This window comes from Aegilops tauschii, chromosome 4, assembly GCF_002575655.3.
Source record: "Aegilops tauschii subsp. strangulata cultivar AL8/78 chromosome 4, Aet v6.0, whole genome shotgun sequence".
NCBI lineage: Eukaryota > Viridiplantae > Streptophyta > Magnoliopsida > Poales > Poaceae > Aegilops > Aegilops tauschii.
Window position 1 is genome coordinate 470,949,452 of NC_053038.3, and position 10,476 is coordinate 470,959,927.

Genomic DNA, 10,476 nt, shown 5'->3' on the forward strand with positions numbered 1-10,476 from the left:
TGCAAAATCCACATATATGATGCCTGGCTAAACAAGATGGCGTTGCATAATTCACATAAACGATGAATAAACTAAACAGATGGCATTCGCACAAAGGATGTCTAAACTAAGCAGATGACATATTTGATGTATAAAGTAAGCAATGCAAGACACCATATGCATGATATAACCAACATCAGCATGCCAAGTTAGAGCGAAGACCTCAGGGGGTAAATAGGAGTTGTCTTCTCCTTCTGAATCCCCCTCAGAACAGATATCTTCCTCTCGATTACAATCCGAACATGGAGGGGGGCTGTCTTTGCGCCTACCATGGAGCGACGTCTGCATGAAATTTTATTGCCACGCAAGGCTCGTCTCTTTTTCTCTACATGTTCAGTTCCATTGTTTACAATAACTGTCATGCATAGGAATAAAACATAGTGAGATTATGTAAGGAGTACATGCAGAAATCCAGAGTGATGGTAGCAACCTGTGGATAGACCCAAAACCAATAATAGCAGGCAGATAATGGCTTCAGTTAAAAAATACAGATAATGGCTTCTTTACTGTTTGTTTCCCACCCAACATGAAACTCATAGTAGACACCGGAGATTAACCAGATAGTAGATAGATACTATTGATAGCGGCCCCGATATGTATCCCACAACCATTTAAAAACTCAAGTTTAACCATTAGTTTGGAGCTGACTCAGAGTCTAATCGGTGAACAGGACGATAAAGTAGCATGTAATATTAAGCGATGCATAACGTAAGCAGACACGAAAGAGTGCGACCTCTCTTGCGGACCCGTGTAGTCCTCTAGGTCATCTGCTCGGTTGATGATGGTAATGCAGTTTTCATGGCTGCCAGCGGCGGGGAAGAAGATCTGAGGCGGCGAAAGACAGTCTGGAGGCCGGATCCCTGCTGTGCTGGACCCTTCTGTCGTTGGAGCAACTGAGCTGGGGTGGACGACGGCGCAGCAGGAGCGGGACAAATCACGCAAGGTTTTCTTTGACAACTATCTGTAAGAGAAGTAATTCTGTAAGGGCTCGTTTGAATTGGAGGATTCCAACAATGCAGGGATAGGAAATAGACAGGAATAGGGTAGGAATGCACGTACAAAACAGAGAATTTAAAAACACAAGATTTCTTCCAATCTGGGTGTTTGATTCACAACAATTGGAAGATCACAGGATGCAAAGAAGCATGGTGAGATTAAGTCAAACCACAAGAAAATGTACGGTTATAATGCTATTATGCTACTATCTGTTAGTCTTGTGCTTCATGAATAGGAATTTGAAAAGGAGGACAAGTGAAAATTAAAATTCCTACGTTTTTTCTTTCAAGGAGACACTAAAGGAACAAATCCGTGTGCTCAGTGGATAATATATATAACATGTAGAGTAAAAAAGAGATGCAACAAGTGTACAACCTCTTTGGCGAAGCCATGTCGATCTCAGCGTGATTGGGTTGGCCGGTGAGGATGCTTCGGCTGACTTTGCTGTCGAAGGAGGGGAAGAAGATCTTAGGCGTCTGGAGATGGAGCCCGAGGTACTGCTCCGCTGTGATGGAGGGTTTCGTCGTTGGAGCAGCTCCGGTGAGTTGTACGACGCCGAGGCTGAAGTAGGACAAGAGAGACAACGAACAACGTTAACCTGAGTGGAATTCTAATAGCATCTCCAATACATGACGTAAAATACATAACCACAAAGTGCTAGATGTAAAATACATCAGCCGCTTATCTCTAAACTTAACTGTCGAAACTGAACTTAACTGTCGAAACTGAACTTAACTGTCGAAACTGAATTTTGCTGTCGAAACTGAACGCACTAGCAAGGTGAGGCTACACGTCGGTCGACTGACTTTTTCATCTCTGGTCAGTCGATTTTGCAGCCGTTGGATACGAAATCAAGGGCCTGCGGTTCATCTTCAACCTCCACCCCCCTGAGCCGCCAGCCACCACCGGCCAAACAGCAGCCCCCCGCCGCCCGCGGCCGGTGGTGCGCCGCCCCGCCCGCCCCAAAAACACTCCCCACTGCCGGTCCGCCGCCGCCGCGGCCATCCCTCTAGGCCCCCCCGTGCCGAGCTTTTTCTCCGGCGATCCCCACGCCACCGCCCCGCCAACACCCCGCCACCGCCGGCGACCACCACCCCCATCCTGAATCCTAAGATAGATAGTGGGGTACCTCTCCGGCGAGCCCCCCTTCCCGCTGCGGCTGGTTCTTCCTTCACCCCGGCGAGCCCCCCCCCCCCACCCCCTAAAAATCGACTGACCCAAAAGTCGATTCAGTCAACTGAAGCGTAGCTAAATCGGAGCAGCATCGCAAGCAAGAGCAAGAGCGAGAGCGGCAGCGCGAGCAAGAGCAATAGCAAGAGCAGACCAGGCAGGGGACCGAGAGCAAGAGCAGAGCAGCAACGCGAGCGAGAGCTAAAGCAGCAGCAGCTCCTACTGATGTGGACGTCGCCGCCGAGGGAGCGACGCCGTGGAGGAAGTGGCCGGCGACGCCGCCGTGGATGGAGCCACGTCGTGTCGGCTCGGGACCGAGCGCCGGCGGCACCATGAGATCGAATCAAGAAGAAAATGCGGCGATTAGTGTACAACCTCTTTGGTGGCGCCGATTAGGCCGCAGCTTCATCCGAGGAAACGGTGATGATGATGCTCTTCCGGTGGTGCAGGTGAAGACGGCGGTGTGGGAATGGAGGTGCGCGAAAGACGAGGGGAACATCGGGGCAGCTCCTTGGAGGTGGAGGACGGGGTGGCTGAACCGGCGGGACGATGAGATCGACGACAGATCCTCATCCGGTACAGTGGATGAGGGACGTCGAGGTGTTGCTGTGGACGACGTCGTCGGGGAAGAGGCTCCGGCTGGGTGGCGGACGGAGCAGGGTGTGGGGTTTCGTCGCGGGTTTTCGCGGCCTCGGTGTACGAATGGGTGGGCGGATGGGATGGCAGTGGGGAACCATGGCTTAGAGACGCGCTTGTCCGAAATGTGGGGTAAGTTACGAAAGTACCCCCACTGATTTGAGGCGGTTCTTTCGGTTCAGGGGTAGCACGGGCATTTCGCGTGTCGGGATTTCACAGGAGGTGGGAGTTTTCGCGCGCGTTGTAATTTCGAAATAGCAAGGCGCGGGTTGAGATGGAGGGAGTTGTCGGAGCACAACGAGACAAAGATATATCTTAAATATTTCGGGCTAACAAGGCGCGGGTTGAAATTTCCGGACAAGCCTAACGTGTACTGTACCAAATCAATGCGCACTACAAATGTCATTCAAAACTTTGAATTCATGTTATGTTCAATTAAAATATTTCGCTACGTGTATAATGCATGCAACGTACTACTCAAATGAACGTTTTAGTGCATTCCAAACGTATATACTACCGCTTCAATATGAACTAAATTTGAATTCGTTTCTCTATTTGAATAAGATCTACAGTAATGATTGTTGTGAAGTCAAAGCATTTGAATTCGTTTCTCTGTTTTAATAAGATCTACAATCATCATTATTGTCAAGTTAAACCATCGTTTGTGTATTATCTTCACAGCACACCACATGATTAGTCTCGAGTTACATATGAACTATGTGTACTATATGAACTCGAACTAGATTTTTTGAATCCACTTTATTTTGATTTCAAATCACATTACATTTCTAGATCTAGCTAGATCTTCATAATCTAAACCATGTCTCATATGTATAATGTGTTTATCACATTATGTATGGTGCCCCGCCCCCTACGCCTACAAGTATTTAGATGTGAGTTGCAAACACCACACATCACCACAAATTCAAATAAAATATAAGAATGTTCGATATATAGTATTGTTTAGATTGTTCGATATTTAGTTGTAAGCTGCAAACGCCACACATTATCACAAATTCAAATAAAATGTGAGATTGTTTGATGTATAGTATGGTTTAGATTGTTCGGCATTTAGCTGTGAGTTGCAAACGCCATGCATTATCACATTATGGTATAACATGTGCACAGCACGTGTATCACGGCTATATTCATGCATGCAATGTTTAAAACACTATGATCTCCTATTCAAATATATGAATCCGCTTTCATATCAAATTATGATCTTTGTTAGTCTCTTACACCCACACAATCCTCTAACCTTTGTAGCTACCACTAACTTTCTCTCGTGCATGCACACGCCCTCCTCGCCCTCCCCCTCCCTCGGCATTCTATCCACCGGGCACATTCATTTTTTTTCTTTAGATCGTTCTCCCAGAGTCTCCACAACTCCTTCCGACACACACCGATCGATAAACCTCTCCAGTGATGCCTGCCTACAACATACACACACACCTTCAATATCCTCCTTTATGTGTCCTTGCCTCGTGTCTCTCATACGGTCAGACACACGTGTAAACTCTCGCCCCTCTTTTCATCGATCTCACAAACGCACACTCCTCCCCCTATCTAGCTAGTAGTTGGGCCTCTCGCACCACCTCCTAGCTCCATTCTCTCTGTCTATCCGTCTCGCTGGGCCTTATTTGCCTCTAACAAATGGATGTACACCGACCGATCTCTCGCTATACATATGGCTAGCTAGGTCCTTATAACTCGTTTTTACCCACACGTCAATCGGTCTACCTCATTAGTTGTGTCTCTCCCTTCCTCCGACAAACAACAATTGATCTACCGATCTAGTTAGGTTTGCTTACCAAACACATGGTTCCCCTTCATCATCCATGGATGCGTCCCGACAGATCTATCACGCACAGGCACACACAGAAACACATCCCCACTCTTATTGATAACATTGCAGTTCCACCCTCAGTTTGTCTAGTAGGCCTCTCCCACCATCTTCGAGAAGCAACTCCATCACCCATCCAGCACTCTACCCCTCTCCCTCCCTCTCCCTCCCTCTCTCTCTCCTCTCTCTCTCTGTCCCATCATATTTCCCGTCCTTCAGTTATGTATGGATGTCGATCGATCTCGCTTTAAGACATAGCTGGGTCTCTCCTTCTCAACACATATACGAGTCGTTCTACCTCTATAGTTAGGCCTCTGCCTACCCCTCCCCCCACCCCCTCCCCCCACACACACCGATACATCGAGCGCTCTAGTCATGTCTCCCTGCCACACACAAACTTGACATGTGCCCTCTAACGTTCTGGTAGGCCAGTCGCCCTATATCTTTGACTTGCACACACACACAATTTCGATGGCTCTCTTCATCGATCTCGCACCCACCCACTTGATCCTCTCTTCGACTCTATCGATAGCTATGACCCCTCCCTCTCTTCTCGTGGATTGCCCGACCCTCTATGTATGATATGGATAGGCCTCCATTTCACACACATTGCATGCAAAATTTTGTTTGAGATGTCATCGACACATATTCCCACAAATAATTCACGAAATCAACCCCCACCCCACCCCCACCCCAAAACAAAAAACACTCACGAACGCGGTTTGTATCTCTCACACACACCCACGTAGGTAGGGGACATGCACGAAGAGAAGAGGTGCATGCACGACGCACGTACTCCCGTCTCTTTCCCAACCACACCCGCGCGGTACACGGTGGAGCTCATTTCTGTACGAAAAAGGCAGCCCACGTGGTAATTTGGCACATGTACTGGTTGTCCACTTGGTGGAGTGAGGATCGTCTACCACGGGTGAACAAACAAATTGCGACTTGACGTGTTATGTTAAAAAAGAGGAAAACCATGTGAGGCCTACCTTAGAGCCAAGGCTCTATACACTGGAGTACTTTTGATGTGTCCCGTCAACTCGCAGAACGAGGAGAAGCTTGCTTAGTACGCCGTCTCCCCCGCCCACGGGCGCGGTGGCTCGCAGGATGAGGTGAAGCTTGCTCCGCCTTACGCCCGCTCCCTCGCCCATGCGCGCGGTGGCTCGCAGGACGAGGAGAAAAATTTACTACTCCCTCCGTTTACTCCTCGTCCCTACTACCTTGGTTATAGAGATTATATCATATTGTTTGGAATATATATGTCCTTTAGTAGATTTCAATATGAACTACTAGTACATACTCCAAACAATGATGTATATAGACGTATTTTAGAGTGTAGATTCACTCATTTTGCTCCGTATGTAGCACTCTCCCTCGCCCCTCGACCCTCGCCCACGTGGTGGACGTGCAGCAATTCATTCGGCCTCATATAGCCAGAACGATATATATTGCACTATCATTATTGCTCGACTTCCCGAAGAGGCGAAGAGCCAATCGCAAGGTTAATATTTTGGAGATGCCAAGCACAAGGTTATAGGAGAACGAGTAGTAGGTGCCGCGTCATTTATTAATAAATTTTTTTTCTTCTTAAGTGGCACGTACGCAATATGATAGGTTCATATGGAGAGAAAAGGAAACCGCTCCACTATATACATAGTCAGGACAGGCCAGCCTACACGGTTGCTTGCTGGGGTTGCTCTCTTCACACTCTCTCGCACAAAACGACTGTGGCCACATCTCTAACATCCCAGCAGATCACGTCCGCTTGGGGAAGGGGTGGACGCTTAGTGTAGATGCGGTGGCCGTCGCCGACGGCGAAAACCCACTGTCGGCACGTCCCGATCAGGGGTCCCCGCCGTTCTCTCTCACAAAGACGGTGAGGTTGCCTTCGTCCCTTGCTCACTGCCGCGACGTGGGCAGTTGCCGCCTCCCGCCGCCCTCCTCAAGGTTGTGCTACGTCCCTCAGGTACAACTCCCTTTACAGCCGGCTTGCACCACTGCTCCAGCTGCCCACATCACTCCCTGTGGATATTTCTCTACTTCTTTGCCCCGCACATACCTCTACTGGCTTCTACGTACTGTATTTGTGATGAGTTTATGTCTCATCAACTAGTCCCAATAATCTTATTCTAATCACGCTTCTTCAATTTCTTTGCCACAGGGATGCTCATCTCGATTTTGGTGAAACTGCACAAAATGATCCGATGGTCAAAAGGTTGCAAACTTCATTTATTAGGAAGCTCGAACGTTGCCTGCAAATTGAAGCCTGGTCAGGGTTCACGGTTCAAGGGCTAGGGACTGCATGGATCGTTTTTTTCTTTAGCTGCCTCTGTTCCAAAATAAGTGTCAACTTTAGTAGCAGTACAACTTTGTACTAAAGTTTGCACAAAGTTGAGACACTTATTTTGGAATGGAGGGAGTACATATTTGCTATAATCTGTCAATCATTGAGATGCAATAGCATGCATGTTAGTCTCCTTTGTATTTGATGAAATGTTGCAACGGGCAACCTTGGACGCAAGATACATGTAACAGAAGCTGGAAGCTTCATAGCATTGTACAAATTTATCTCGCTGATAAATTACAGTACATACTATACTAGTACTTCCTCCGTTCCTAAATATAAGTCTTTGTAGAGATTTCACCATGAACCACATGCGGATGTATATAGATGCATTTTAAGTGTAGATTCATTCATTTTGTTCCGTATGTAATGGAATCTCTACAAAGACTTATCTACTAGTAATAGCTAGCCCCCACTACTAGGAATTCTCTATCCTCTCCTTGAGCCACATCATCAAAATTGATGTAGCCGTTAGATGAAGTAAATCAGTCCATAATAGCCGTCTAATCTAGACGTTGAGAGGCTCCGCACTAAGCCACATGCAAGCATGCAGAAATACCGTGGCACATGCATGTGAGTGGGTTTTAAATCACATCAACATGTCTGCATGCAAGCATGCACCGGTAGCATGCTTTTAAGTGAGCTTTTAAGTCCCATTAACATGTCAAAAAGAAAAATATAATCCCATTATGCAGTAGGAGTTGGCTGATCTTTTTTCCTTACGTGGTATGATCTAAATGATGATGGGAGTTTATTTAGTTTGGCTACCACATTTGTCATGCGGTTATAGATTTTTTGTTAGTTCTATGAAATCGATAATTTTGCGCAGAGAGATATACCGCTATTCCGCGGCAACGCGCGGGGACTCATCTAGTAATATTTAGGAACGGAGGGAGTACTATGTAAAGAGTTAGGTGTCGCACAGTGATAGTGTGAGGTGGGCCATGTAATCACTGAGCCTGCGTGTTTTCACTGCTCTTGCACGCCTCCGCTGTAAGAATGGAGAAAATTGTAATCTAGTAGTAGTACCTCCTTTCGCCGAAAGCGTGGGACATCCAGCAGTCCTACCACCTCAGTAATAAAGACCAATGAGCTGTGAAATCACATAGACCCAGTAGTAAGTTGGACGGACGAAGCAACCATCACTCTTGCGCCAGTGAGAGGTCGCGTCCGCTCTACCCGGGCATGAATGCGGCACCGATTCTTTGGAGCGGCGCTGACCGTTTCGGGCGGGAAGCACGCGCGGGCGATGGAGGGGCCTTGGGTGGGCCAGGCTGGTCAGGACTGGGCGTGGCAGCTGTCCGCATGTCCCTACCGGACACGCCCGGAAACGAGAGGATGCACCGACTCTCGCGGCTAAAATCATACACTGCACAACATCTCTCTGTAGGAGTAGGTCGATATGTCGCTCTCTCTAACACACACATGCTATTAAACACACACACACACATACACGCACGCACACGCACGCACCTTGGTCCCGTTGCACCTTCTAACGTGACTTATTACACCTAGACGGAGGGAGAAGTAAGTATACGAGATACGGTGGCACACTGACTTAAGTCGAATACAAGTGCCCAAAATTTGTGTGCATGTTATAATAAGGATTCACTTAAAATAGTACGTGAGCGAACAGAGGGATCAATTGGACAGTGTTCCCGAGCAGTAGCGAGATGTGTGAGGTAAGATACACCGCTGGCGCTTTTAATTTTTCTTATTAATTTGTTTGTTTCACCCTCTGACTGGTGGGACCCAACGTACTACGTGGAGAGAGGTAAGGTGACTAAGGCTGTATTATTTCTACACCACTGTGGATAGTCTTACCACCAAAGCCACATGACACGATTATGATTGAAATCCCAATGACTCCCACACACAAAAAAAACACGGCATGCTTGTCACACGAATGCAGGAATGTATAAAAGGTTATTTCCCTCTCGTTGAACATAACGGGAGGGTTGTGTAGCTGGTTAGCTTGTTCGCTCATCAAACTTGAGGTCTCGGATTCGATAACTACACTTGAGCATAATTTGTGCCAGGAGGATTCTTTGACTGGTCAAAATGTTTTCTAGGGTTTGCACGCTTCACACTCTCTCTCCAGTATATATATACACGCTGGAGCCTCAGCGCTTGTAGTTGCTCTCTTCACACTCTCTCGCCCTCTCCCGCTGGAGCCTCAGCGCTTGTAGTTGCTCTCTTCACACTCTCTCGCCCTCTCCAGATCTAAACAAGACTTCGTTGGCCTCTCTCTCCCCTCACTGCTGCTCAAAGAGCCGGCAGGATCCATTCGCCGGGAAGGGAAGGAGGCTTAACGTTGTCGCCATCGGCGAGGGACTACCGGTGCAGCTGTTCACTTTCCACCCAGCGGCGGCGCGGGAGGGCCTCCGACCCCTTCTTCTTCGCCGCCGTCCCATCGCCCACCGAACCACGCCCCAAGTACCTTAAGGTATAATTTACTTACTCCACATGCATTGCTCTAGCTGCATGTATACCATGAATCTAGGACGTGGTTCAAAGAGGAAAGGAGTGGGGGAAAGTAGTGGGAAAAGTTGTATATAGCATGAATCTAGGACGTGGTTCAAAGAGGAAATGAAGGGGGAAAGTTGTATAGCATGAATCTAGGACGTGGTTCAAAGAGGAAAGGAATGGGGGAAAGTAGTGGGGAAAGTTGTATCGCATAAATCTAGGACGTGGTTCAAAGAGGAAAGGAAGGGGCGAAAGTACTAGTTCAAAAAGGAAAGAAAGGGACAAGGCTGTAGAGTTTGAGCAGGACTAGATTTGCTGCGCTCACATAGGGAAAGGTGTCTAAAGATAACAAAACTGGGACCAACACAAATATGCTCCTTGTTTGTTTGTTCTTTGTTGCAACAGACTGTGCATGACCACAGTACATCGGTAGATGCACATGGTGCTGGTGCGTCCACTGTCCCGTGCAACTCATTAGCTGTTGTTAATCTAAGGCCCTGTTTTGTTAAAAACTCCCTAGTCCCTACCTGCTTGGTTCCAGGGACTAAACATGGACTAGAGGTTATTAAATGACATGCTAAAAGACCATGTTACCCCTAGTAATGAACTAATAGAGACAAGGTGCGATGCGTGGCAGGGGCAACTGTTGGAAAAAGTCCCAAAAAGACTCCCTCGGGGTCTTCTTTCTTTAGTCCCAAATGCCCACTTTTAGTCCCTAAAAGTCCCTCCTGTTTGGTTTAGATGGGACTGACACGGAGTTTTTTTAGTCCCTACACCAAAATGTCCCTGTAAACAAACACCCTCTAATAATGCCGCTGGAAAATTGATGCAATGCCACAGTTAAAAGCAAATTACATGTTTAACGAATTTTATTGTTAATATAATCTCTATGTTAATATTAATCAATGCCACCGTTTGAGAAATGCTACTGTCTTGCTTTCTTTCCCATTTAGATAAGGTAGATGCTTCTTTTTGTTGG